Raw genomic sequence first — 16,121 nt, 5'->3', positions numbered from 1 at the left:
CAGGTATAAATTCCACTTGGTCGTGGTGAATAATTCTTTTAATGTATTGTTGGATCTGGTTGGATCTGACTAGTATCTTGTTGAGGATTTTTGCATCTGTGTTCATTAGGGAAATTGGTCTGTAGTTCTCCTTTTTAATGGGGTCTTTGTCTGATTTTGGAATCAAGGTAATGCTGGCTTCATAGAAAGAGTTTGGAAGTTTTCCTTCCATTTCTATTTTTTGGAACAGCTTCAAGAGAATAGGTGTTAACTCTTCCTTAAATGTTTGGTAGAATTCCCCTGGAAAGCCATCTGGCCCTGGACTCTTGTTTTTTGGGAGATTTTTGATTACTAATTCGATCTCTTTACTAGTTATGGGCCTGTTCAATTTTTCTATTCTGTTCAAATTTTCTATTTCTTCCTGTTCAGTTTTGGTAGTTTTATGTTTCTAGGAATTTGTCCATTTCTTCCAGATTGCCCATTTTATTGGTGTATAATTGCTCATAATATTCTCTTATTGTTTGTATTTCTGTAGTGTTGGTTGTGATCTCCCCTCTTCCACTCTGAATTTTATTTGTTTGGGTCCTTTCCTTTTTCTTTTTGAACAAACTGGCTAGGGGTTTATCAATTTTGTTAATTCTTTCAGAGAACCAGCTTCTGGTTTCATTGATCTGTTCTACTGTTTTTTTTGGTTTCGATAGCATTGATTTCTGCTTTAATCTTTAATTATTTCCTGTCTTCTGCTGGTTTTGGGTTTTGTTTGCTGTTATTTTTATAGATCTTTAAGTGTAAAGTAAGGTTGAGGTATCTGAGACCTATCTTCCTTCTTTAGGAAGTCCTGGATTGCTATATACTTTCCTCTCATGACTGCCTTTGCTGCATCCCAGAGGCTTTGGGCTGTGGTGTTATCATTTTCATTGGTTTCCATGTACTTTTTAATTTCTTCTTTAATTTCTTGGTTAGCCCATTCATTCTTTTTCTTCTCCGTTTTTATTTTTTATTTATTTTTTTATTTTTGGGACAGAGAGAGACAGAACATGAACGGGGGAGGGGCAGAGAGAGAGGGAGACACAGAATCGGAAACAGGCTCCAGGCTCCGAGCCATCAGCCCAGAGCCTGACGCGGGGCTTGAACTCACGGACCGCGAGATCGTGACCTGGCTGAAGTCGGACGCTTAACCGACTGCGCCACCCAGGCGCCCCAGCCCATTCATTCTTTAGTAGGATGGTCTTCAGTCTCCAAGTATTTGTTACCTTTCCATACAACAGCCAGTGTTCATCCCAACAAGTGCCCTCCTCAATGCCCACCACCCACTTTCCCCTCTTCCCCACCCCCCCAAAATGGTTTAGTGTTGATCTGGCTACATTTCAGGGATGAGAGATGCAAAAAAATCTTCCATGTTGTTCCAGCATCTTGGCCCCTGCCAAATGGATATTTTAATGAATTGGCTGAATGGATCATGATTTAGGTAGTCAAAAACCAGTTTGGCTGCTCTTAATCCATCACTCACGTGGAAGAATAAAAGTGTTGGAGCAGTAAAAAGGATTTTTGGAGAATTCAGCTCCTGGGGACCCAAAGATATCTAATGAGTGAATGCTTAGGTGTGGTAGTGGGTGTCCAGAAAGGAGAGAGCAGCAACAAGCCCAGCATGCCTTATCCAAGATGCAAGACTGTAACCTTTTAATTAAGATTGAAATTTTAACTTATTGCACCATCCTGTACATATTCATTACTGAATAAAGAATAATTTTTAATGACTTGACATTGCTGGAAGACTTTTTAAATTTGAGACTGATTAAAAGAGTTTTTATCCAAATGCAAGGGGAAGAGCTTGCCCCAAGAGTGAATTTGAATGGTCATGTAGGAAAACAAAGTTGTTTTCTGATTTTACTCCAGGGGTCCCACTGCTAACGTAATGGTTTTGAGAAGCGGACTTAGTGTCAACCTTGGTTTGTAGAACAGCAACTAGAGGTAGAAGAACTTGCAGAGAAAGGTACAAAAGCTGTCAGAGGGAAGTAGAGGTCATGAAAGGGTGACCTACTCCTTGAAGAAAGGGAAAGAAATGCTGTTGCATGGCCATCAACTCGATTCCATCCAATGGCCTTGATTGATGTAGAGGATGTGGATGGTTACATATATGCGTATCTTTTACTTCTCTCTCTTCACCCCACACTGAGGGATAGATCTCGCTCATCTCCTCCTACAGTCGCCACCTTGAGTCACTGCCCAGCTTTTGCTTCTTGGGCCCTATGGCACAAAGCAGGAGCAAGCACTCTAATTTACCAGACCAATTTATCAGGAAAGTTCTGATTCTCCCAAATCTTGATTAGATTACTTAAAGAAAAAAAAAGTTTCTATTGAGATGTAATTGTCAGTTGCCATGGTATTCTGTGCAAACACAAGTTCTTTTATTCTGTGGAATGCTTTCAGAGAAGTCATCACACAGTGTCTGTCACGGAATGAATTGCTATTAAAACCAGTTTGTTTATAGGTTACACCTCTAGCTGGCAAGCCCTTGAGATTATCATTTATATTAGCCGCACCTGAGATCCATTTGAGATCAGCACTCACAAATTATCACACGTGAAATTGTCAACTCTCAGTTAAGTGTTTATTGGGATGGGCTTGGGGAGGAAAAGATGCATTTTGGGGAACTGGCAAAGATAGGAACTAGGTAAACTTGTTTTCTTTCCATGCCAAGGGATTTGAGTTATAATTACGGGAACAAGGTTTGATTATAGCATCTGAATAAGTGGCCAAAGGTAGTAACTAAGTTGATAATGTTTTTTTTCATCTCTTTGACTTCCTTTTTTTTTTTTTTTTTGGTTCCTTATTATTGCCTCTCCAGTCCCCACTGGATCCTATTATTTCCTATTTTAGAGCCTTGGCAGAGTTTGTAATTTCTGGGTAGTGGCCCCTATTCCAGATTTTCTGTCCTTCTATGGTAATTTACCATTGCCAAAAGAACAGCTAGGAAAGATATAAATCCAGCTCAGGCTATTGAAGAGTGTTAATGGCCAAATGCATGACATTTGGGGCTTGAGAGAACTGTTTTTTAATTGTGATGGGAAAAATAAACTTTGGAAGATAGTAGTGTGGCATAGGTCTGTCTCAGCTTGAGCCAGCACCTACGGCATTAATTCTCACTAGGGATTTGGCTTGGGGGAGAGTGGTATCTGTGGTGAGGGAAAGATAGGAATGCCAAAGACAGCCTGATATTTGTTAAGCAGTAACATTTCAGAGCACAGATTCTATAGACAGAAGGCATGGGGTCAGGTCCCAGTTTTAGCATTTAGTGCTTAATCTCCTATACTCCATTTGCAAAATGTGGGTGTTAGTAGTACGTCTCTTTCAGGGGTGTTTCGAGTTAAGCTGCATAAAAGACTTCAAGTGGTGCGTGACACATTATGTCCTTTGTAAGTGCCAGCTAATAATATTATTATGTTTCTTTAGTCCTCTGCAGTGGACTCCTTTCTGAGCCAGGTAGGGAGAGGGACTGCAGGAGGGATTCTGGGAGACCCAGGGACTCTGGCAGCACTGTGTTTATTTCCAATCAAAAAAATGTACCCTAGAGAGGGAAAAAGAACTCTTTGCCTGACACTTTGAGGAACATACCAAACATGATTCTTTTTTTTTTTTTAATGGAATGCTTCACGAATTTGCATGTGATCCTTGCACAGGGGCCATGCTAATCTTCTCTGTATCATTCCAGTTTTAGTATATGTGCTGCTGAAGCAAGCACCCAAACATGATTTTTGATTCAGTGACAACCCTGGGCTTTAGAACCTTGAGGGTTTCCTTTGGGAACATCAGGAGACAGTACAGCTTTCATGGAGGGACCAGCACCAATGTCCTTTTTGATAAGGCAACCAGTGCTGGTGAGGGCAGTTGAAAGGGAAGAACTGGAGAGGCCTGTTTGTGCACACAGAAGTCAAGCCCTAATGCTCTCAGAGATCCAATAAGGGGCACTTTCAGGTGGCAAAAGTCCCGTATGCAAAAGCTGGCAAAGTCTTGGGAAACTCCAGTTACACAAATAAAAGAGATCTCACCAAATACACTGATTCTCAGGAAGAGTGTCTTGAAGACTTTTACATCTTTTCTTGCTATCTTACCTTTTTTTTTAATTACAAGGAAAAATTGATTAGAAAATTGTCTTCTTTTTAATGGTTCAGGTGAAGTGTCATATGAAAATAGCATTTTTTTTCTATCAAATGTGATCTCTTGATATTTTATCTTTACCTGCTACCTAAACCACATGGTTGTTTCCACAATATCTGGGATTTAAACATATTATTAGTTCTGCCTATGGGAACTGGAAAACAGGCTGAGAAGGTATTTACTTACTGCCTCTACTCAGGGTTTCGAGCTCATTCTTGTGGATGCTGCCTCAAATTTACCATCCTTGCCCTCCATCTTTAAAATTTTTTTTAATGTTTATTTATTTTTGAAGGAGAGAGAGGCAGAGCATGAGCAGAGGAGGGGCAGAGAGAGAGGGAGACACAGAATCCCAAGCAGGTTCCGGGTTCTGAGCTGTCAGCACAGAGCCGGACGTGGGGCTCAAACTCACGAACTGTGCCTGAGCCGAAGTTAGTTGCTTAACTGACAGAGCCACCCAGGCGCCCCTTGCCCTCCATCTTTAATATTACTCAATTAATAGTGTCATTGGAAATGCTGACACATATATTGTTAGCAAAGCCATGATAATCATTGGAGCTATGATTGATACCTCTGTGCTTGCTGAGGATATAATTTACTTAGCAGGTTTCATCTCAGTGCTAGGTAAACATAAAGCTGGTATGAACATGAGCCTGGGTATGCATCTGTCATGTGTTCCTTGTTGAATGAATGAACTGGCTGTTGGTGCCTGAGGATTGATCTTGTCTTTGCTGTCCTAGTCAGGCAAGATCTGTGATCAGTGTCTTAGAGTTTAGCATGTAATTGCTCTCTAAACAATTGCTTCATACATTCTAGTATTCTCTTTCCAGATAGATGATCATTTCTTGGAAGCAAGAGTCTTTTTATACTTCATAGTTATTTCTGCAGTATTTAGCAGAGTCCAGAACATATAAAGGCTTAATAAACATTTAATTGCTTCTGGAAAAAAAAAAAAGGTGCAGCAAAGGGAAAAAAAAAAGAGTGCAACCAAACAAACATTTTCTCCTTTCAGTTCAGGTAGCATTTATATTCCTCTTGCTCATATGCTATTTCTGCTGTAAGAAGGTATTAGCCTCCTCTATTTCCCTTACTTCTCCACACCTGCCATCAGAATGTGGCTGATGTAGACTTTTTCCACACTAGAGAAGATACTGCTGCCATGTCGATAATATTGAAAGAAGGAGTGAGGATTTATAGGAAAGTTGGTTGTAAGAAACACCCTTTATATCGTGAAACTCAGATCTATTGTGAGTCAGCAGTGATGGTGAAAATACACAGAATGCAATGGCAGTCAAATGGGGCTGAATAACATCAGACTGATGCATAAAATGAACATGTGGTGGAACAGAATGCAGAAATGAGAAACAAGTTTCTACAGATGGATCCTTATTAATTTATACAATAAGTGTACCTCTTTGTGTCCCCATTTTGTTGGAGCAAAGTTTTGCTAACCATGCAAATATTAGACATTTACTTGCATAATTTCCCTTGTGTATTTTTACATACACTACATTTTGAAAATGCAATTGAGAATTGGATTTTTCTCACAATTGCTCTCTTTTACTGTTTTGACACAGAAATTATTGTTAATAGACTTCTCCATGAGGATTATGCCTTTCTTTCCAAATGTTGAACACAATGTTAAATGAAATGAGGAGGCCACGCAATTCCTTAAACACAAAAGCTATTCAGCCCTCCTACTCTTCGACTTCTGTGCAAGTGCTCCCTCTCAATCCTTTTCTTTTTCCTTCTGACTTTTACCAGTTCTGGGCAGGAGATCTAGGCCTGTTGATACCTCTCAACTCCCATCTGGGGGTGTGTTTTAGTTTCTGTCTGCCATAATAAAATACCACAAACTGAGTGACTTAAACAACAGAAATTTATTTTCTCACTGTTTTGGAGGCTGCAAGTCCAAGATCAGGTGCCCACAGTGTTAGTTTCTCCTGAGGCCTCTCTTGTTGGCTTGCATTTGGCAGCCTTTTCACTATTTCCTCATATGGTTGTCCTGCCTGTGTTTTCTGTGTCATGATCTTCTCTTCTTCTTCTTCTTATTTTTTTTATTTTTTTTTCAACGTTTATTTATTTTTGGGACAGAGAGAGACAGAGCATGAACGGGGGAGGGGCAGAGAGAGAGGGAGACACAGAATCGGAAACAGGCTCCAGGCTCTGAGCCATCAGCCCAGAGCCTGACGCGGGGCTCGAACTCACGGACCGCGAGATCGTGACCTGGCTGGAGTCGGACGCTTAACCGACTGCACCACCCAGGCGCCCCTCTTCTTCTTTTTTTTTAATGGTTACTTATTTTTTTGGTGCCTGGGTGGTGCAGTCGGTTAAGCGTCTGACTTAAGCTCAGGTCATGATCTCACAGTTTGTGAGTTTGAGCCCCACATTGGGCTCTGTGCTAACAGCTCAGAGCCTGGAGCCTGCTTCAGATTCTGTGTCTCCCTCTCTCTCTCTACCCCTCTCCCAATCATGCTCTGTCTCTCTCTGTCCCAGAAATAAATAAACATTAAAAAAATTATTAATGTTTACTTATTTTTGAGAGAGAGAAAGAGGGGTGGGGGGGAGGATCCAAAGGGGGCTCTACACTGACAGCAGAGAGCCTGAGTAAGGGGCTCAAACTCATGAACCATGAGATCATGACCTGAGCCAAAGTCAGACACAACCAACTGAGCCACCCAGGCCTCCCATGATCTTCTTTTCTTATAAGGACGCTAGTTATATTGGATTATGGCCCACCATTATGACCTCACTGTAACTTAATTATCTTTTTAGAGGCACTATCTCCAAATACAGTCACAATCTAAGGTACAGGAGTTAGGGCTTCAACATTTGAATTTTTCAGGGACACATTCAGCTCATAACATGGTATTACTTGAAAATGTTGTGCCTGTCTAGTCTTGTTTTATTTAGAATAAAGATACATAAGGTCCGTGCATTATTTTTGAAATATTAGAATTAGATGCCATCTTTCAAATACATAGAAATTATTTTGTTCTCTTAAATGATTAAACTAGTAATTTTCAATGAAGGCAGGACAGCTCCTGGTAGCATTTTAGAAATTTTTTGGAAGTTTTTGGTTGTCACAATGATTGAGGGTGCTACTATGTAAGGCATAGCATCTGATTCTTTTTGTAGCAGCTGTGTATCAAAGTACATTTTAAAAATTACAACTTGTGGCACACCTGGGTGGCTCAGTCAGTTAAGCGTCTGACTTGTCTCAGGTCATGATCTTGCAGTTGATGAGTTCAAGCCACATGTTGAGCTTTGTGCTGTCGGCTTGGAGCCTGGAGCCTGCTTCAGATTCTGTCTCTCCCTCTCTCTCTGCCCCTCCCTTGCTCTCACTCTGTCTTTCTCTCTCTCTCAAAAAGAAATAAACATTAAAAAAAGACTAAAAAATTAGTTTGCTTTCTTTTTGTTTATATTTTGTCATTGTAAAATAAATTACAATTATATTTTATAATTTATATTATAATTAGGGCATTATATTAATTTGTAGGTAAGTTACCTATGAATTTTATATCAATATCATAATGGTGGTATTATAAAATATTTGTTTTAAAAAAGAGGTGTTGGATGGGGTGCCTGGGTGGCTTAGTGGGTTGACCATCAGACTTCAGCTCAGGTCATGATCTCACAGTTTGTGAGATCGAGCCCCATGTTGGGCTTTGCATTTATAGAGTGGAGCCTGCTTGGGATTCTCTTTCTCTCTCTCTCTCTCTCTCTCTCTCTCTCTCTCTTGCTCGCTCTCTCTCACTCTCTCTCTCTGTCACTCTCCTGCTCTCTCCCTGTTTCTCAAAAATAAATAAACATTAAAAAAATTTAAAAAAAGAGGTGTTGGGTTTGATAGGGTTGAGACTCTCTAACTAGATGTTAACTTTCTTAAGGGCAGGGATATCTCTTACTCATTTTTGTTTCCAAAATTCTAAACCATCTATGGTACACAGAAAGTGTTCAATATATAGTTGTTAACTAAGTGAATGCTTTATTCAGATATTCTTTTATTGTTACCATTGTGGAAATGTTGAAAAAGGAGACATTTTAATATCTATCACAATTAATGTTTTCACTGATTTTTGAATACCTCTGGGTAATTTACTATTCATTAATAAATGAGAATAAAAGGCACACCGGATTGGTCATAGTGGTAGAAGGGGAGGCAGAAACTTACATGTCTTAGTGGCCAGAGGACAAGAAGATTTCCAGAAGGAGGGCAGTATTATATAACTCAATTTGTTGTTTTTGTGGGATTAATTTATAGACTGAGAATTGCCTTGGTTTGCAATCAAATGAAGTTGATTTTGAATGTTTCCCTAAGTGGAACTTCTTGTAATCCCCATCCTTTGAATTCTCCAAAGAAAGGAAAGAGGAAAGATGATTAGGAGTCAGGCTTAAGAAACTCCTATTCCTTACTCCTTAGCAGGAAAACAAGCAAACAAATAAAAAAACACCAGTTTCGTAATTCCAGTGTCACAGTTGTGTTCCCTGGTTAGTCGACTTTGAGTTAGCAGGTAGAAAGTTGATCAGGGAGTACTCTCAAGATTTACACCTGTAGATGAGAAGGAAGGGTAGCAGGATTGTGCAAAGGAAGAAGCTGAACTGTAATGGAATCTTGACAAAAGTCTCAGTTGACCCCGGAGGGAGCACTGAAACCAAAGCTGTTTTGTTTTTTATTTTTTTTAAATTTTTTACTTTTTATTTATTTTTGTTTTGAAATTTATTGTCAAATTGGTTTCCATACAACACCCAGTGCTCATCCCAAAAGGTGCCCTCCTCAATACCCATCACCCACCCTCCCTCCCACCCCCCATCAGCCCTCAGTTTGTTCTCATTTTTTAAGAGTCTCTTATGCTTTGGCTCTCTCCCACTCTAACCTCTTTTTTTTTTGTTTTTTTTTTCTGTTTATTTTGTTTTTTATATTTATTTATTTATTGATTGATTGATTGATTGAAATTTATTGAACCAAAGCTGTTTTGAATTTTTCTAGATTTCAGGGGTAAAGGTTGGACTTTTATTATTTTTTTTCATTTCTAGTTTTTTAATATTTATTTATTTTTGAGAGAGAGACAGATACAGAGTGCGAGTCGGGAGGGGTAGAGAGCGAGGGAGACATAGAATCCAAAGCAGGCTCCAGGCTCCGAGGTGTCAGGACAGAGCCTGATGTGGGGCTTGAACCCACAAGCTGTGAGATCGTGACCTAAGCTGAAGTCAGATGCTTGACTGACTGAGCCACCCAGGTGCCCCGAGGTTGGACTTTTAGAGGCCATACTGACTGGTCACTGGGAGCAGGCTGCCCCAGGAAGAGAGTATGACCTTGAGTGAGCTGACTTTTCTCAGTTGAGAGTGATCTGCAGAGAGGGACTCAAATGAGATCAGTGAGCCGCCAGCCCTCCCTGCAGTCGGGGGCCTGGGGACTGCAGTCCTGAAGGAGCATCAGGCAGGCTCATCACAGTGTCCACTTCACCTCAGATCTGCTTTCCCAGAATTCTGCTTAAAACTGGCAAGTGCACAAGAGATTCAAGCTTGCAATGTTCAATGTTATAAGTAAAATGGGGTCGTGATATGGTTAGTCTCTCTCTGACTTGTGAAATCTTCCTATCTTCTCTTTGAGGATTTATGGTCTTGGTCTGTCTTTCTTTCTTTCTTCCTTCCTTCCTTCCTTTCTTTCTTTCTTTCTTTCTTTCTTTCTTTCTTTCTTTCTTTCTTTCTTTCCTTCCTTCCTTCCTTCCTTCCTTCCTTCCTTCCTTCCTTCGTCCATCTCTTTCTTTCTTTCTTTCTTTCTTTCTTTCTTTCTTTCTTTCTTTCTCTCTCTCTCTCTCTCTCTCTCTCTCTCTCTCTCTCTCTCTTCAAGACCAATATGAAGAATGAGACACATACTAACATCTAAAAATGGTCAGTTTAATGCCCCATCTAAAGCAGATGGAAGAACATTCCTTTCCTGTCCTAACAAAGGTAATTTTTCTCCTTTATAGAATTGAGGTGATAACGATGTATGATTCAGTGTGGGAATTGTCAGGACAATGAAACAATTTTGCTTAAACACTTTCCTCCAATCTGAGTTTGAAATGAATTACCAAGTTAAGCCACCAAACTGCATACTCAACTCCTTGTTCTCTTCATATTTTGTTTTCTATTTCAACCGGAAGTTTTGTTTTCTCCCCTCTTCTTGTCAGATACTGTTAGGGAAATCCTCATGTAATGTCCTTAGATGATCTCCCACATTCAAATATGTTTTCCTCAGCTGAAAGACTTAGGCCCTCATTCAAACTAATTTCAGCTCTCAGACAATTTAGAAGGCTGGTGTTTGTTTTCCTGACTAGAAGCTTTCTGCTTTGGGGCCAGAAAATCTATTTTGATTTCAATCCCAGCAGCTGAACAATTTGTGATACAATGGGCATAAAATAAGCAGGAAATTCAAAGTAATATTTCTCATGGTTTCGTTTGGCATAGGGGGCTTTCATTCTCTCTTCACACTAAGCATTTCTATCTATACAGAAAAACATATGAATTCTCTTTTCACTTCCCTTCATTTGTAGACCAGAATTATGGTCTACAGATTATGTTATATTGAAGATAATGTTCAAAAAGACATGTCCCATTTGTGTCCTGCTCAGGGCTTAAGCTGTTTCTTTCTTTTTTTTTTTTTTTAAGCTGTTTCTTGAACATCCAATGTGTTAAACATAAATGTCTTTATTGGTTGGTTGTCTCTTTCTATTCAAACCTTAGGCTTTGGTTTTTCCATGTCAGTTCTCTTGGTGTGACTTTGGAAGGCAGACAACCTTAGGGTCGTAAAATGACACAAAATAGGACCTGGCAGGGCACCCAGCAGCTTCAGAGAGAGGAGGTGGTGGAAGCTGCAGATAGGTATTTTTCTGTTTGGCTGTTTCTCTGACTCTTTAATTCAGCAGCATTTGTGAGATTCACCCAGAGTTTTGCATATAGGTGTAGATTTTTCACTGTCTTTGCCATGTTGGGGGTCGTTTTTAAGCCTTCTTGTCCCCAATCTCTAGCTTCTGTTTCATTAGCAACTGCTGGTCAATGTAATCTTCCAGTATATTTCTAAAATCTTTCTCCCTCCAGCCATCTCCTCAGACCCCACCCAGGCTCTAGCCAACAGTACTTGCTGGACTGCGACAGTTGTATTTTGATGAGTATCCTCACTTCCTCTCTTGCTTCCCTCCAATCCTGTCTACACATGCAGCCAGTAGGACCCCCCCCCCAAAAAAAAAGCAGATTGTAGCGTGTCATGTTAGTCATGGACTTGAAACTTGAAACATTTCATGGATTCCCAGTGTGTATCCCAGTGGGGATAACGATCAAAGCCTGTAAGTATGTAGTCTGCGAGGCCCTGCAGGACTGGCTTCTGCCTAATACTGCCCCTTTACCCTCTCCTGCCACTTTCTCCAGCCCCATTATGTGTGTCCAGTTCCTCAAAAGTAAAACACTTCCCTGTTCTCAACTTTGATGTATGATATTTGGGGCGGAGGGGGGGATGTTATCTTTTCCTACCTGAAATAGTTTCCCACCCTTCCTTAATCTGGCCAATTTCTACTCAGTCATTTCTCAGAGAGGCTGCCTTCCCTGATGTACCTGGTTCCATTAAGTCTCCTTGTCATTTTCACTGACAGTGGTTGCCACATCCGACATATTACCGTATGATTGCTTAACGCTTCTCTTCCCAACGAGGCTGTGGGCATTTATGGGGGCAAGTCTGTTTTGGTTTTGTATCTGCAGTGTCTAGCACAGTGCCCAGTACGTAATGGCAGCCCCCAAATATTTTTGGAATGAACAACTAGTTAAAATGGAGTTTCAGGGAGTATGACAAAGTTTACCAGAAAATGTATGAAGAGGGACTTTTCATTCACACCCTTTGATCTGAGACTTCTTTATCTGAAAATAGATAAATTTGGTATCGGGATTTCTGAGCACATTGTACCACAACAAGTCAACGTAGGCAACCATTTGCTTAATGAGCTGCTTGGCCAAAGCTCAACCTTTCATTTTAGAGAAATATAGCCCTTAAATTAGAAGCAGCATGAACACAAAGCCAGAGTTCCAGTCTGAAACTTTAAAGCTGACTACATCCATATGAATCACATCTATAGGCAACAACACTCATCCCAGCCCCTTGTTTATGCTCTCCTTCTCCACCACTATAGCAGATAGACAATCTATAATTTAGTAAGTAAATGTGCAGCGAATAAAATGACAGATTAAGAAGCTGACCAAACTCTGGATTGCCGATGGCTTCTTAGGCCACAAGAGGGAGCTGTTTAAATTCTTGTTAAACACGAACAATTGAAAGAAGGGATTTGGCAATCACGAGGTTGGCCAGATGGACACCTATTTATATGATATTGACTCTGGAATTCCACTTATTTTTAAACTATAAAAATTTCAATTCTTTTTATCTGCAATGTAATTTGCATTTTAAATGGTGTTGTTAAAGGCAGAGAATTGTTTTTGCTTTAAAATCTAAGTATAATTTAACTAGTGTGGAAAGTATAAGTATTCAACTAAGTGACCAAGAGATTAAAATACCTTTCAAAGTTAATCTTATTTTCTAAATACTTAATAAACAGCCTTAGGAAGGAAATAAGCTTTTCTTTAAAAAGTTGTGGTTTGTTTCAGGAATTAGTCTAGAGTCTATTTAAATATGTAAATATCTGTGCAAATTATCAGATTTTTAAAGAAAATTTTTTTATGTTTGTTTATTTTTGAGAGAGAGAGACAGAGAATGAGCAGGGGAGGGGCCGAGAGAGAAGCAAGCTCCAGGTTTTGAGCTGTCAGGGGCTTAAACTCACGGTGAGATCATGACCTGAGCTGAAGTCAGATGCTTAATTGACTGAGCCACCCAGATGCCCCAGTCATCACATTTTTAAAAGAAATATACAAATTGTGGCTTGAGAACTTATTTCTTAAGAACACTAGAGTCTAATTATAGACATATTTACATACCATGGATTCAATTATACAGTAGCTATAGACATGCCAACATCCTGTTCACCCAGAGAATGCAGTTGAACTGTCAAAAGGGACAGGACCCATGGGCAGAAGTATCTTTTTCTAGTGAGAAGCTAGTCAGGGGGCCATATGTGCATTGTTTGGCATCAAATGATGAATCGTAATAGTAACACCACCAGTAACTTTCACTGGGTGTTTATATAGGTTGCCGGGCACTCTGCTATAGCCTAGTTCATTAATTCCTCACAACCTTGTGAAGTAGCCACTAATACTATTTTTATTTTAGAAATGAGAAAACTGGAGGCTTAGAGAAAAAGTGACATCATAAAGCTATTGAGTGGAGGAGCCATGACCTGAATCCCCTTCCAGGGTTAGTTTCCCTAAATGAATTCTACTCAATTGGCAAATCTGACTGTGGGTCAAATCATTGGTCCTTTGGATAGAATGTGTCTCACCCCATTATGGGTTAAACCTGTAAGTCATTATCCTTATTTTGAACACCAAGATTCTGCCAAGATTCTCTTCTTCCCCTAAAATGTTTTGTCCTAGGACGGGAGAGGAAAGCTTTTATAGTTGTATAAAGGACAGCTCTATCTTCAATGATTGTCAGTAAATAGAAAATGTGTTGAAGATGCTGGTTTTCTGCTGATTCACCCATGCGATGTCAAGTTACGTGGAAACACAAACTTACCTGAATCATGAAGAACACACACCATTTAATGCTAAAAGAGAAGTCATCAAAAATACTCTAAGCACATGACTTTTTAAAAAAATTCCTATATTTTCCTGTAGTTGTCTAGAGCCTGAGTGTGTGTTTTGAGTAAATATTCAAGCATGTCTGTTAGCAGAAATCTAAATATCATCTTTCTAGCTCAAGGTGGGGCTGTGGCTCATAAAGTACAGGGGGAGCAGGAAGGTCTGAATCCTTTTGTTAATGATTGTCTCATCTGCCTGCATTTTCTCTTTACTCCTACTCTCAACCCTATTCCTAGCTGGGCTCTTTAAACACTTGAAAAGTACTGCTGATTTTTATTATGAGAGTATGAGAAAATGGCATTCCTGAATATAAAAATAAATGACCCATTCTCATTCCTTAATTTTTTGGTAATGTCTCCTTAGGTCTCTATTTAAGTTTTCCTTAAGAACTATGCACAGAATTTGAATGAGTTTTTAAGAAGGTCTGAAAATCATAGTGCCTAAAGATCTCTGTATTTTCTATTGTTAATATAGGGTCAAGTTTGCTTGCTTTTTAATTTCAGTGGTTGACCAAAAGTCGGCACCAGGACTCAGACTGGGACATAATTTAGACCTCAGAAACGTGTTCAAATATGGTAGCAGATATGAGAAAGCTCTCTGGAAACAGGCTGAGGGTCACATTTTAGGCATCTATTCCCCACAGGATTGCCAGTTTAAAAACAGGCTGGTCAATTAAATTTGAATTTCGGATATGCAATGAATAGTTTTTTTTTAGTATAAGTATGTCCCAAGTATTACATGGAAGATATTTTTGTTCAAAATTATTCATTATTTAGGGGCGCCTGGGTGGCTCAGTCAGTTAAGTGTCTGACTCTTGATTTTGGCTCAGGTCATGATCTCACAGTTTGTGGGTTTGAGCCTTGTGTTGGGCTCTGTGCTGACAGTGTGGAGCCTGGTTGGGATTCTCTGTCTTCCTCTCTCACTGCAATCTCTCTCTCTCTCAAAATAAAGAAATAAACTTAAAAAATTATTCATTATCTTAAATTCATATTTAACCGGGCATCTTATATTTTTATTTGCCAAATCTGGCAGTTCTGCTTTTCCTCTCCCTGCCGCAATATTTAGTGGAGCTTAGTGGTTCAGAGCATAGGCCTTGGAACCAGAGTGCTGGGATGACTTGCTAGCTGTGTGACCTTCAGCAGATTACTTAGCTTCTCTGTGCTGAGTTTTTCTTATCTGTGAAATGGGGATAAGAATAGAATGCCTCCCCTCCCCCACCTCAGAGTTCTGTCAGCAGCATTTGGCACAGAGCACAACTTCCTTTACCAAAATAGTTACACTTCTTTTATGAAGGTTTCTATGTCATCAGAACTCTTTCATTCACCTATTTTAAAGGATTGTAGATGATTGAAGATACAGCATTTTGTCCTATAACTGCCGAGGAGAGGTCTTTGAAAGGTCCTCAGAAAGAGGGGGTGGGAATGTTTATCCTTCTTCTTAATCGTCTGATCACATACACTTTTGGTTGAGCTTATAAATTTATTCAAAGATCCTGAGCCTAGAGAAAGTGAGTGACTTGGTCAAGGTCAAGCCTCAGGGGTATATCAAAATGAAGGACCTATTCCTTGGGTAGGTGGGGCTTGAAAGCTGGAGGTAAGGATGTATGTGATGTATGGAGGTAAGAAGCCTTTTGTCATCTGTATGCATGTGGTTGCACCACTCTCTAGGAGGCCAGACGCTCTCACTTACCCACAGGTAATGGCAGGGAAGGCATAAAGAACTCCCTCACTGGGGTGTGAGTATGGCAGCAGGCCCAACAGCCCCCCAGAGGCACCTGCAGGAGTTAATGAATCTTCCCAAGAGTTCCTGTTCACCCTCAGGGGAGAGATTTGAGTGCCAGGGAGAATAGTTATTCATGTAGAGCCCCAAATATGTCAGAGGGACTGTTGAATATAAATTCAAGGTCTAATAATTTTTATTGTCTATTAATAGCTGATATATTGAAGGTTTGTGAACACTGAATATTGAGAGCTATGTGTCTCCAATATTGATGAGGCTTTCATGTTGTCATCAGTTTTCAACTTGGAAATCATTGAAAACAGGACAACAAGAAATAGAACTTTTCTTTCCATCCTATTATTTACACTGAAGATTGCTCTGTGGGGCCATCAGAATAGCATGCTACAATTCTATTTCAAGCAAAGCCTAGAAAAGAGAAAAGAAAGCTCAGCCTATTCTTTGGGCTTAGCTTTGTCCAGAGAGGAAGAGGAGGATGAAGACCAAGGCCAGATGTGAAAGTCTGTCTGCCCCTTAGACATGGAAGAGTC

At 39.9% G+C, this 16,121-nt stretch overlaps 1 long non-coding RNA gene and 1 other non-coding gene across 2 annotated transcripts in view; one reads left to right on the top strand and one right to left on the bottom strand.

The window, feature by feature from the left end:
* Window positions 1–16,121, top strand: part of LOC113602267 (uncharacterized) — a 293,893-nt gene that overhangs the window by 34,102 nt on the left and 243,670 nt on the right. The gene's annotated exons all lie outside the window — the stretch shown is intronic.
* Window positions 3,615–3,721, bottom strand: LOC113603153 (U6 spliceosomal RNA). Its single transcript, XR_003424693.1, has one exon. It is a non-coding gene; the product is annotated as a U6 spliceosomal RNA (small nuclear RNA).

The sequence above is a fragment of the Acinonyx jubatus genome, chromosome B1 (genome assembly GCF_027475565.1).
Source record: "Acinonyx jubatus isolate Ajub_Pintada_27869175 chromosome B1, VMU_Ajub_asm_v1.0, whole genome shotgun sequence".
Classification (NCBI taxonomy): Eukaryota; Metazoa; Chordata; class Mammalia; order Carnivora; family Felidae; genus Acinonyx; species Acinonyx jubatus.
The sequence above is the reverse complement of the archived record's forward strand: the minus strand, read 5'-3'. Positions and strand labels throughout refer to the sequence as shown.